This window comes from Bufo bufo, chromosome 2 (genome assembly GCF_905171765.1).
Source record: "Bufo bufo chromosome 2, aBufBuf1.1, whole genome shotgun sequence".
NCBI classification, from domain to species: Eukaryota; Metazoa; Chordata; class Amphibia; order Anura; family Bufonidae; genus Bufo; species Bufo bufo.
The window spans coordinates 32,839,422-32,849,476 of record NC_053390.1 but is presented as its reverse complement, the minus strand read 5'-3'; positions in this window follow the sequence as shown (position 1 = coordinate 32,849,476).

Below are 10,055 nucleotides of genomic sequence, written 5' to 3'. Positions count from 1 at the left end.
TTTAGCTGACACTCTAGGATTCTTCTTCACCTCATTGAGCAGTCTGCGCTGTGCTTGCAGTCATCTTTACAGGACAGCCACTCCTAGGGAGAGTATCAGCAGTGCTGAACTTTCTCCATTTATAGACAATTTGTCTAACCGTGGAATGATGAACAGCAAGGCTTTTGGAGATACTTTTATAACCCTTTCCAGCTTTAGGCAAGTCAACAATTCTTAATCGTAGGTCTTCTGAGGGCTCTTTTGTGCGAGGCATCATTCACATCAGGCAATGCTTCTTGTGAAAAGCAAACCCAGAACTGGTGTGTGTGTTTTATAGGGCAGGGCAGCTGTAACCAACACCTCCAATCTCATCTAATTGATTGGACTCCAGTTTGCTGACACCTCACTCCAATTAGCTCTTGGAGATGTCATTAGTCTAGGGGTTCACATACTTTTTCCACCTGCACTGTGAATGTTTACATGGTGTGTTCAATAAAAACATGGTAACATTTAATTATTTGTGTGTTATTAGTTTAAGCAGACTGTGATTGTCTATTGTTGTGACTTAGATGAAGATCAGATCACATTTTATGACCAATTTGTGCAGAAATCCATATCATTCCAAAGGGTTCACATACTTTTTCTTGCAACTGTACGTGTAGGTGCTACAATAACAGCATAGTGCACCACACTGCTTCTTGCTACATCTGTACTTCTTAAGTGCTGCATTTTTTCCCGTATTATGAGTCAAGAAAACACATTAAAAATAGAAAGTAGCTACTTCCCTTGAGTTTTTTAATGATTAAGAAGAAATGATTTGTAGATGACTTTTCTGATGTCTATTAAGTTTTGATTTCAGGACAAAACATTTCCCACATTCTGAACAAGAAAATGGCTTCTCTCCTGTGTGAATTTTTTGATGTTCAACAACTTGTGATTTTCGTTTATAGCATTTGCCACATTCCGAACAAGAAAATGGTTTTGCCCCTGTGTGAATTCTCTGATGGCTAACAAGTTCACATTTTTGCTTAAAACATTTCCCACATTCTGAACATGAAAATGCTTCTCCTGTGTGCATTCTTTCATGTGCCTTAAGAGTTGAATTTTTCCTAAAAACCTTTCCACATTCTGGACATGAAAATGTTTCTCCTGTGTGACTTTTTTGATGTACAGTAAGCTCTGATTTTTGGCCAAAACTCTTTCCACATACCGTACATAAAAATGGCTTCCCTACGTGAATGGTCTGATGTGTAACAAGAGTTGATTTACGGTTAAAACTTTTCCCACATTCTGAACATGAAAATGGTTTCTCCCCTGTGTGAATTCTCTGATGTCTAACTAGATGTGTTTTCCGACTAAAACATCTCCCACATTCTGTACATGAAAATGGCTTCACCCCTGTGTGAGTTAGTTGATGTTTAACAAGACGCTGCTTGAGGGTAAAAGATTTATCACATTCTGAACATGAAAATGGCCTCTCGTCTGTGTGAGTCCTCTGATGTGCAATAAGATGCGATTTTACCCTGTAACTTTTATCACATTCTGAGCATGAAAATGGCTTCTCCCCTGTGTGAGTTCTATGATGGATAACAAGACTTAAGCGAGTCCCATAACATTTCTCACATTCTGAACATGAATATGGCTTCTCCCCTGTGTGAATTCTCTGATGTTTCCCAAGTTCTGATTTCCGGGTAAAAGATCTTCCACATTCTGAACAACAAAATGGCTTATTTCCTGTGTGAATTCTCCTCAGGTGGTCAACAAGTTCTGATTTCTGAGTAAAGCGTTTGCCACATTCTGAACATAAAAATGGCTTCTCACCTGTGTGAGTTAGTTGATGTTTAACAAGACGCTGCTTGAGGGTAAAAGATTTATCACATTCTGAACATGAAAATGGCCTCTCGTCTGTGTGAGTCCTCTGATGTACAATAAGTTGCGATTTAACCATGTAACTTTTATCACATTCTGAGCATGAAAATGGCTTCTCCCCTGTGTGATTTCTCTGATGCAATTCAAGTCTTGATTTACAGCTGAAACATTTGTCACATTCTGAACATGAATATGACTTATTCCTTTTGTAATTGCTTTGACATTTAATCCTTTTATGATCTTTATTCTGCTTAACATTGGCATGCTCTTTACATGTGTCTTGTGCGATACTGTGATCTGAGCTCCCGGGACAGATATCTGCAAAAAATGAAACTTTTTATTTGTAAAAAAAAATGAAACCTTAAAAATAAGATTCATAAATTTATAAGATTTTTATATAAATAATAATATCCATATAAATTACAAAGTACTTAACCCCTTAGTGCTATATGACGTGTATACTCGTCATGGAGCACTGCTAGTTAGTGCGTCATGACGAGTATACTTGTCATGGCACTAAACTGTCATCATGTCTGAAGATGTGGTGACAGCGCTGAGACCCCAGCTTTACATTCAGCCAGGGATCTCCGCTATCTGGCCCGGGACCAATGAGGGCGGTCCCAGGCCCCAGAAATCGCTCCGATTGGCTAGTCTGTACAGACTAGCCAATCAGACTATCCTAAGGCCGGATAAAAGGTTCTGATCCCCAAAGTTATGGACTGATCAGAACCTTCTAAAATGTATATATGACCCCCCTCCCCCATTTCACGATGGCTGACGGCAGCGCTGCTGATCCCCTTCCCCCCGCCCCGATCTTTTTCAGGATGACTGAGCTTGAAATGGCCGACATTGGTGTTGGCACCGATGGCAGCCGTTTAACCCCTTCCATGCTGCGGTCCATAGGGACCACTGTATCGAAGGGGTTAACAGAGGAAGGGAGCTCCCTACCTCTCCCATCGAGCCGCTGTTGTGCCGTGGCAGCGGCCTGATGCCCATCAGGCCGCAGCGTTCCGATGGTAAAATTCGAAGCCATCTAATGTCTTAAAAAAATAAAATTACATCTACAAAATGGTGCCAACATATGGGAAATGTAAAGTAATAAGTATTTTGTGAGGTATTATAAAGTACTTATTATATTAGTCTTATATTATACGTATTATATTAGTCTTTTAATGTAGCGCTCTACCTTGAATGTAGTTACTCAGTTTACCTAGTCAGCATATACCAGACCACCATTGTGCTATAAAACTGCATTCCTGAGTGAGGAGTTGAGGAAAGGTATAAACCTTTGTGCATTAACAAACAGCTTCAAGCTGAAGGAGACATCATGTTAAGAGGGATGTCTTTCACTACACCTATTGTATCACCTCGGGCGTTGTTCATGTGCTCACTGGTTTAAACGACAAGTTAGGCCTCTTGCCCACGAACGTAAGAGCTCCGTGACCATGCTGCGGACCGCATGCGGCGGTTCCGCAATACACGGGTCACCAGCCGTGTGCATTCCGCATCACGGATGCGGACCCATTCACTTGAATGGGTCCGCAAATCCGGAGTGCTTCCCTGGGGTTCCGTTTCGTGCCTCTGCACCGCAAAAAGATAGAACTTGCTCCATCTTTTTGCGGATCGGACGGATCACGGACCCCATTAAAGTTTGCGGTCCGCCGCACGGGCAAGGAACCCTTACGTTCGTGGGCGAGAGGCCTTAGAGGGATTGGGAAAAGCCACCATCCTGTAAGTCTGGGGCTATCCCTTTGAACTAAGCTTTAATCATGCTGGAAGAACCATAATGTTCACTACTGTGGAGAAATTAGGATTTCTTCCTCTAGAAAATAAAAGCGAGTAGACCTCTTGATTGAACCCAAAACGCCTCCTCAGCCTGGAAAACCTGGACCCTGCCCTATCCTATACGTTTTTGACGGACACGCCGTGTTGTGACATCTTGCCCCACATAAACTTTGTTGACCAACTGTTACTTCCTCAGCTGGAACATGTTTTGTATCTGCTTTGATTAAGAATTTAATCTTGATGTTTATTTTCTTTTTTCTTTCTCCATTGTTTCAGGGAACTTTTTCCCTATAGAACTTACTCCAGATGGTACCGGTTACTTTCTTTAGATAATGGTCCAGTCTTTTATATACATTTTTGCACTAGACTATATCTATGCAACATGTTTGTTTCTTTACTTTTCTTTTTTCTCTCCTTTTCTCGTAGTCTTCTCTCCCTACACTTTTTTATTTGCCCCTGCACAATGCATGTTAATGTACTGGTGAGGCAGGTATTTGTCCATTGGTGGTGCGCACTTTAAAGGGGTTGTTCGGCCTTGGAGGCAACAACCCTTTTGGTCCAGACCTGTGCCCCTGAACATACCGCCACTGCTCTGTTCCCGGACGCTTCCGGTCCCTGTAGGACCAGTAAGTGGCTGGTTCCCATAATACCGCAGTGGCCAATCACAGGCCACAAACATTGGCTTGAATGGTACATCCTGTTAAGTACTGATCAAGCCGATGTGAGTGCTGATGCCTGTCATTGGCTGCAGCAGTCATGGGACCCAGATGCTTCCTGGTCCTGTGGGGACTGGAAGCATTTGGGAACAAAGCAGTGGCAAGACCACGGACAGGTGAGTTTTTTTTTTTAATTCAGAGGGTTCAGGGTCACAGGACTGGACCAAAGAGGTTGTTGACTGCAAGACCAAACAACCCCTTTAACAATGCAACTTAAAAGCTTCATTGCATGTCATTATGTTTATGAGGCATTGTGACGCTAAAGAAAATGCTGGCAACGTTCGTAGAATCGCAGGGGAAGGACTGGGAGCGGCACCTGCCTCAAGTGCTGCAGGAGTCCACTGGGTTCTCGCCCTTTAAACTCCTATATGGACCCTTAAAACTGATTCGAAAGACATGGGAGGGAAAAAGGTGACCCCTCAGAAGTCTCCGTGGTTGAATATGTACTAAAGTTTCGGGACAAGATGGAGTCCCTCATAGCCATGATGATGAGAAACCTCTTAAAAGGCACAGGCCAAGCAAAAGGCCTGTTATGACCAACACGCCAGAGACTGGTCATACCAAGCAGGTCAGAAGGTATTCGCCCTACTATCTGTCAGGCAGAACAAATTTCAGGCCGCCTGGGAAGGGCCATACACCATTCTGAAACAGGTAAACCCAGTCACTTACCTAGTGAGTCTGGGGGGTAAGTGACAGAAACTGTTCCGTGTGAACATGTTAAAAGCACACAAGGAGAGAGAGCAGTATGTGTTAGCAGTGTGCAGCCAGCTAGAACCAGAAGAGCCAGATCCACTGATAGACCTGCTAGCAGAGCTACTAGAAGTGGCGGAGGATTGGAACATCAACCCCCACCTCTCGTACCCCCAGCAACTTCATCTCACCTCAATCCTGAGTGCGCACAGCGCCACATTCTCAGGACTTCCTGGCCAAACCAACCTAGCAGCTCACCGAGTTGACACAGGGACCCACAAGTCCTTATGGCAGGGCCCCTATCACACCTCACCCGAAGTGCAGGCTGAGATTAAGCGAGAAATTGAGGAAATGCTGCAGTTAGGAGTCATCCAGAAATCCGCTAGCCCATGGGTCGCGCCGGTTGTTTTAGTCCCCAAAAAGGACCAGACAACCCAGTTCTGTGTCGACTATCGAAGACTGAATGACATTACCACAACCGATGCGCATCCCATGCCTCGAATTGATGAATTGCTGGATCAGCAGGCGTCTGCCAGCTATCTGACAATCATGGACTTGAGCCGTGGGTAGTGGCAGATTCCGCTTGCGCCAGAGGCGAGAGCGAAGTCCGCATTCATCACCCCTTTTGGCCTCTATGAGTTTACTCGTATGCCCTTTGGGATGAAGAATGCGCCCCGCCACCTTTCAGCGGGCCATGAATGAACTGCTGGAAGGAACGCAAGGTTACGCAATAGCCTACCTGGATGACATTGCGGTATTCAGTCCAACCTGGGAAGATCACCTTGACCATTTGTCACAGGTATTGGGAAGACTGTCCGCTGACAATTAAGCCCAACAAATGTCAGATTGCCATGACAGAGGTTCAGTACCTTGGACACAGAGTAGGCAGCCAGACCCTGAAACCTCAGATAGGGAAGGTCGAAGCCATTGTGGCATGGCCGCAGCCTACCACTGAAAAACAGACACAGGCTTTTCTGGGAAAGGCAGGATACTATAGAAAGTTTGTTCCGTCCTATAGTACTCTGGCTAAACCACTGACCGATGCAATGGGTAAAATACAACCCAACAAGGTCACGTGGAACCCAGAACTAGAAGAGGCGTTTCGGCCTTGAAGGAAGCGCTGGCTAGCGCTCCTGTCCTACAAGCTCCCGACTTCTCCAATCAGTTCATCGTACAAACTGACGCCTCAGACCATGGTCTGGGAGTGGCACTTAGGTGGACGCAACCGGAAATGAGCATCCTCTCCTCTACTTGAGCAGGAAGCTACTTCCACGGGAAGCTGCGTACTCCACGACAGAAAGAGTGCCTAGCGATTGTGTGGGCCCTACAAAAGTTACAGTCGTACCTATACATCCTTTACGGTCGTCACAGACCACAACCCCCTCAGCTGGCTGAAACGTACGGCTGGTACTAACAGAAAACTCCTCCGTTGGAGCTTAGCGCTCCAACAGTACGATTTCACGATCCAGCATAAACCGGGAAGTCGCCATTAGAATGCTGATGGGCTTTCCCGCTGTAACGAACCCAAATAGCGAGTGGGGATTGCTTCAGTCCCAGTCTTGCTGACCACTCCTTCCCCAATCTTCCAAAGGGGGAAGGTGTGACGCTTTGCAATCTCTGCAATACGAAGAAATCGCGAATGCATCATGTTCTAAAATCACCAGAGCCCTCTCCTGCTCACAAAGAGTTAAAACTTTCCATTACAGCTCACAGAGCAGAAGTTAATTAGAAAACCCTGGCCAAAGATTCCTACTGAGCCCCTGTCAGGTTATACATCCATCAATCTAATATCATCATGACAAAACCTCATAAACGGGCTCTCTAGTCTGAGCGGCCCCAACACAGCATGAGTTTTCACACTCCTTAAGCCTGACCTTTAAAAGAGAAGGACAGATCCTCATCACACAGCTGGTTGGTTCAAGAAGGAAGATGACCTTAAGGTCACCTCCAATCCATAGACTTCATATTTTTCCCATATTTCCTTCAGATCTCCTGGGTTAGGAAAATACGAAATGAACAATCTCTTCAGAAAATGTTTCGTTCTTCTAACACACCTTCCAGTAAATCCGCAAGTCAATTGGAAATTCCTGTTCCGAGATATAACGGTTCTCAGGCACCCTGTATTATCTTCCAGTCAAATTTGTCCTGATTATAAATATGGACTTTATTTCTTAATTTGACCTACGGGTACGGAGAAACTGGCAAAGCCAAGATTCTGCCAGATTGTCTCCCTCTCAGGGCAAGAACTGCCCCTCTTCCAATTACAGAGGGCTGGGCTTGTATGTGTCATAGCCACTCCCAGCTACAGAGTGGGTAAAACAAAGTGACTCACTCAGGTCCTGGTTCTTCACCTACCATCTGAAGTCGATTAACATCACGACCGCCCGCTGGACACGGGCACACCACCATCTTGGATTATTCCTTGCAAAGACTTTATCTTTTACTGGACACTAACACGGTAATTCTGAATTTACAGACATTCTACTCCTTTCCATCCCTTACCTATTTCTATCCAACCAATCTGTTCAACTGGCAGGTATATTTATCTGTCAGCTTTAATTTATAGTTTTGTGTATAGTTTTTAAAATAAAGCGAACGATTTAATCGTTCCAGTTTTGCCCTTGTTACCTGATTATCTGGTCTATGCTACTAAGCACTAGCAGCTAGCAGGCACGCCTTGCGGCCGTAACTCACTGAGGTCACGTGCCTGCTCCGCTTAATTCATAAAGTAGGCGGAGCAGGCACGTGACCTCAGTGAGTTACGGCCGCCCGGCGTGCCTGCAGCTGCTAGTGCTTACTACAGGAGAGTCAGCGTGACATGTGTACCGGTAAGTACGGTACAGATGGGGAGCGCAATTTAGATATGATGATTAACACTACGTATAATACAGTACATACTGAGCGGGGGGGGCCATTGTACATTGCCTGCACGGCCCTGTCGCTCTCCCCGCCTACTACAGACCCTCCTCACTAATACATCGCAGTCTGCGATGCTGCAGCATCGCAGACTGTGATGTAAATTGCCAGCATTCGCCCCATAAGAGACCACTTTTGGGGGGGGGAAAGTGCGTCTTATGGGGCGAAAAATACGGTATTTAGCACAGTTTTTATTTTTTTTACGGTGTTCATCTGAGGGGTTAGGTCATGTGATATGTTTATAGAGCCGGTTGATACGGACGCGGCGATACCCATTCACCCCCCCCCCCCCCCCCCCCCCATTTTTTACCAAATTTTTTTAACTTTATTTGGGGAAAATGATGTTTTTGTTTATTTTTACTTGAAACTTTGAATTTTGGGGGGGGGGGGGAACTATTTTTTTTCAACTTTTTTATTTCACTTTTTTTTTTGTCCCACTTTTGGGGATCTAATTCTTTACAATGCATTCCAATACTTCTTTATTGAAATGCATTGGCTGTATGAGTAATACTGTGTTTATTACTCATACAGCTTCCGGCCTGTGAGATCCAGGGGGCTGGATCTCACAGGCTCGTCACAGGAAGGCAGCGCAGATGCCTCAGGAAGGCATCGCGCTGCTTTCCATGCCATTGGGTCCCCCGTATAGCCCCACGGGGACCTGATGGCACCGCCGCTGCCCGCAACATGAAAAGCCGCAAACCGCAGGTCTGAATTGACGGGGGGCCTTTAGCCAAGGTGCCTGCTCAATGATTTGAGCAGGCACCTTGTTCCGATCTCCACCAACCGCGCGACGGTGATCGGAAATACACAGGGCGTACAGGTACGCCCTGTGTCCTTAAGTACCAGGACAACATGCCGTACCGGTACGTCATGTGTCCTGAAGAGGTTAAAGAGGTTGGCCACTTCGTTAGCAATTATTAAAACTGTAAACAAAGTAGGGAGATATGACACTTACTAATAGATCTTCTTAAGCCGATCTGCCTGATTTCCCTGCTATTGGCAGCCACGCCCCTCCCGTCCTCACCACGCCCCCTCCCATCCTGCTCTCACCACGCCCTCCTCCCGTCCTGCTCTCACCACGCCCCCCTCCCGTCCTGCTCTCACCACGCCCCCCTCCCGTCCTGCTCTCACCACGCCCCCTCCCGTCCTGCTCTCACCACGCCCCCCTCCCGTCCTGCTCTCACCACGCCCCCCTCCCGTCCTGCTCTCACCACGCCCCCTCCCGTCCTGCTCTCACCACGCCCCCTCCCGTCCTGCTCTCACCACGCCCCCCTCCCGTCCTGGTCTCACCACGCCCCCCTCCCGTCCTGCTCTCACCACGCCCCCCTGCCGTCCTGCTCTCACCACACCCCCCTCCCGTCCTGCTCTCACCACCCCCCCCCCCCCCCCGTCCTGCCCTCACAGCTGCCTCCCTCGTCCATCCCTGCACGTGCCATGGAGGAGCTACCTCGTCCGTGCCTGAAGGAGTGATGCTGTCTGGGTCCTAGAAGCACCCTGCTTGTATCAGAGGTGCCCTCTGCCTCTCCTGGCTGTGCAGGGCTGGATGGGCTTAGCAGGAAGAAACTTTTGCAGGAGGAAAGGCTCTGCCCCCTCTGTATCTCCTGTACTGAGAGGATCCTGCTGTATGTGAAGATGCAGCAGAGCCAGGAAGGTGCTGAGGTCCACAAACTGTGAGGAATCCAAGTGTCCGTCCTGTTTGTGGCCCCTCTGCTCTGTGTTCTTATCACAGATAGGTTTATTCCAGCCATACCAACAGTGCAGGAGCTTTAACCCCTTCTGAGCTGTCAGCATGGCTGAGGTCAGTGATAGCAGCAGCAGTCACTGGTCTCATCTGTAAATGTGTGCCCTCTCCTTCCTGAGCTCTGTATACAGTGATGTGTGACTGTAAAAAAAGGGGGTTAGTCAGCACCTCCCAGTGCGCAGGTGCACGCTGCCATGGCAAAGACCTAGAGGAAAAAAAGAGACAATGCAGCAGCACTCTGCAAATCAGACAAAGTACAACAATGCTTACAAAAATTATGGTGCTAATACTACGCTTATTTATAAAAGCGAGATGCTTGGACAATGAATTTTGTACAAAACCATCTAAGCCCGTCTGCC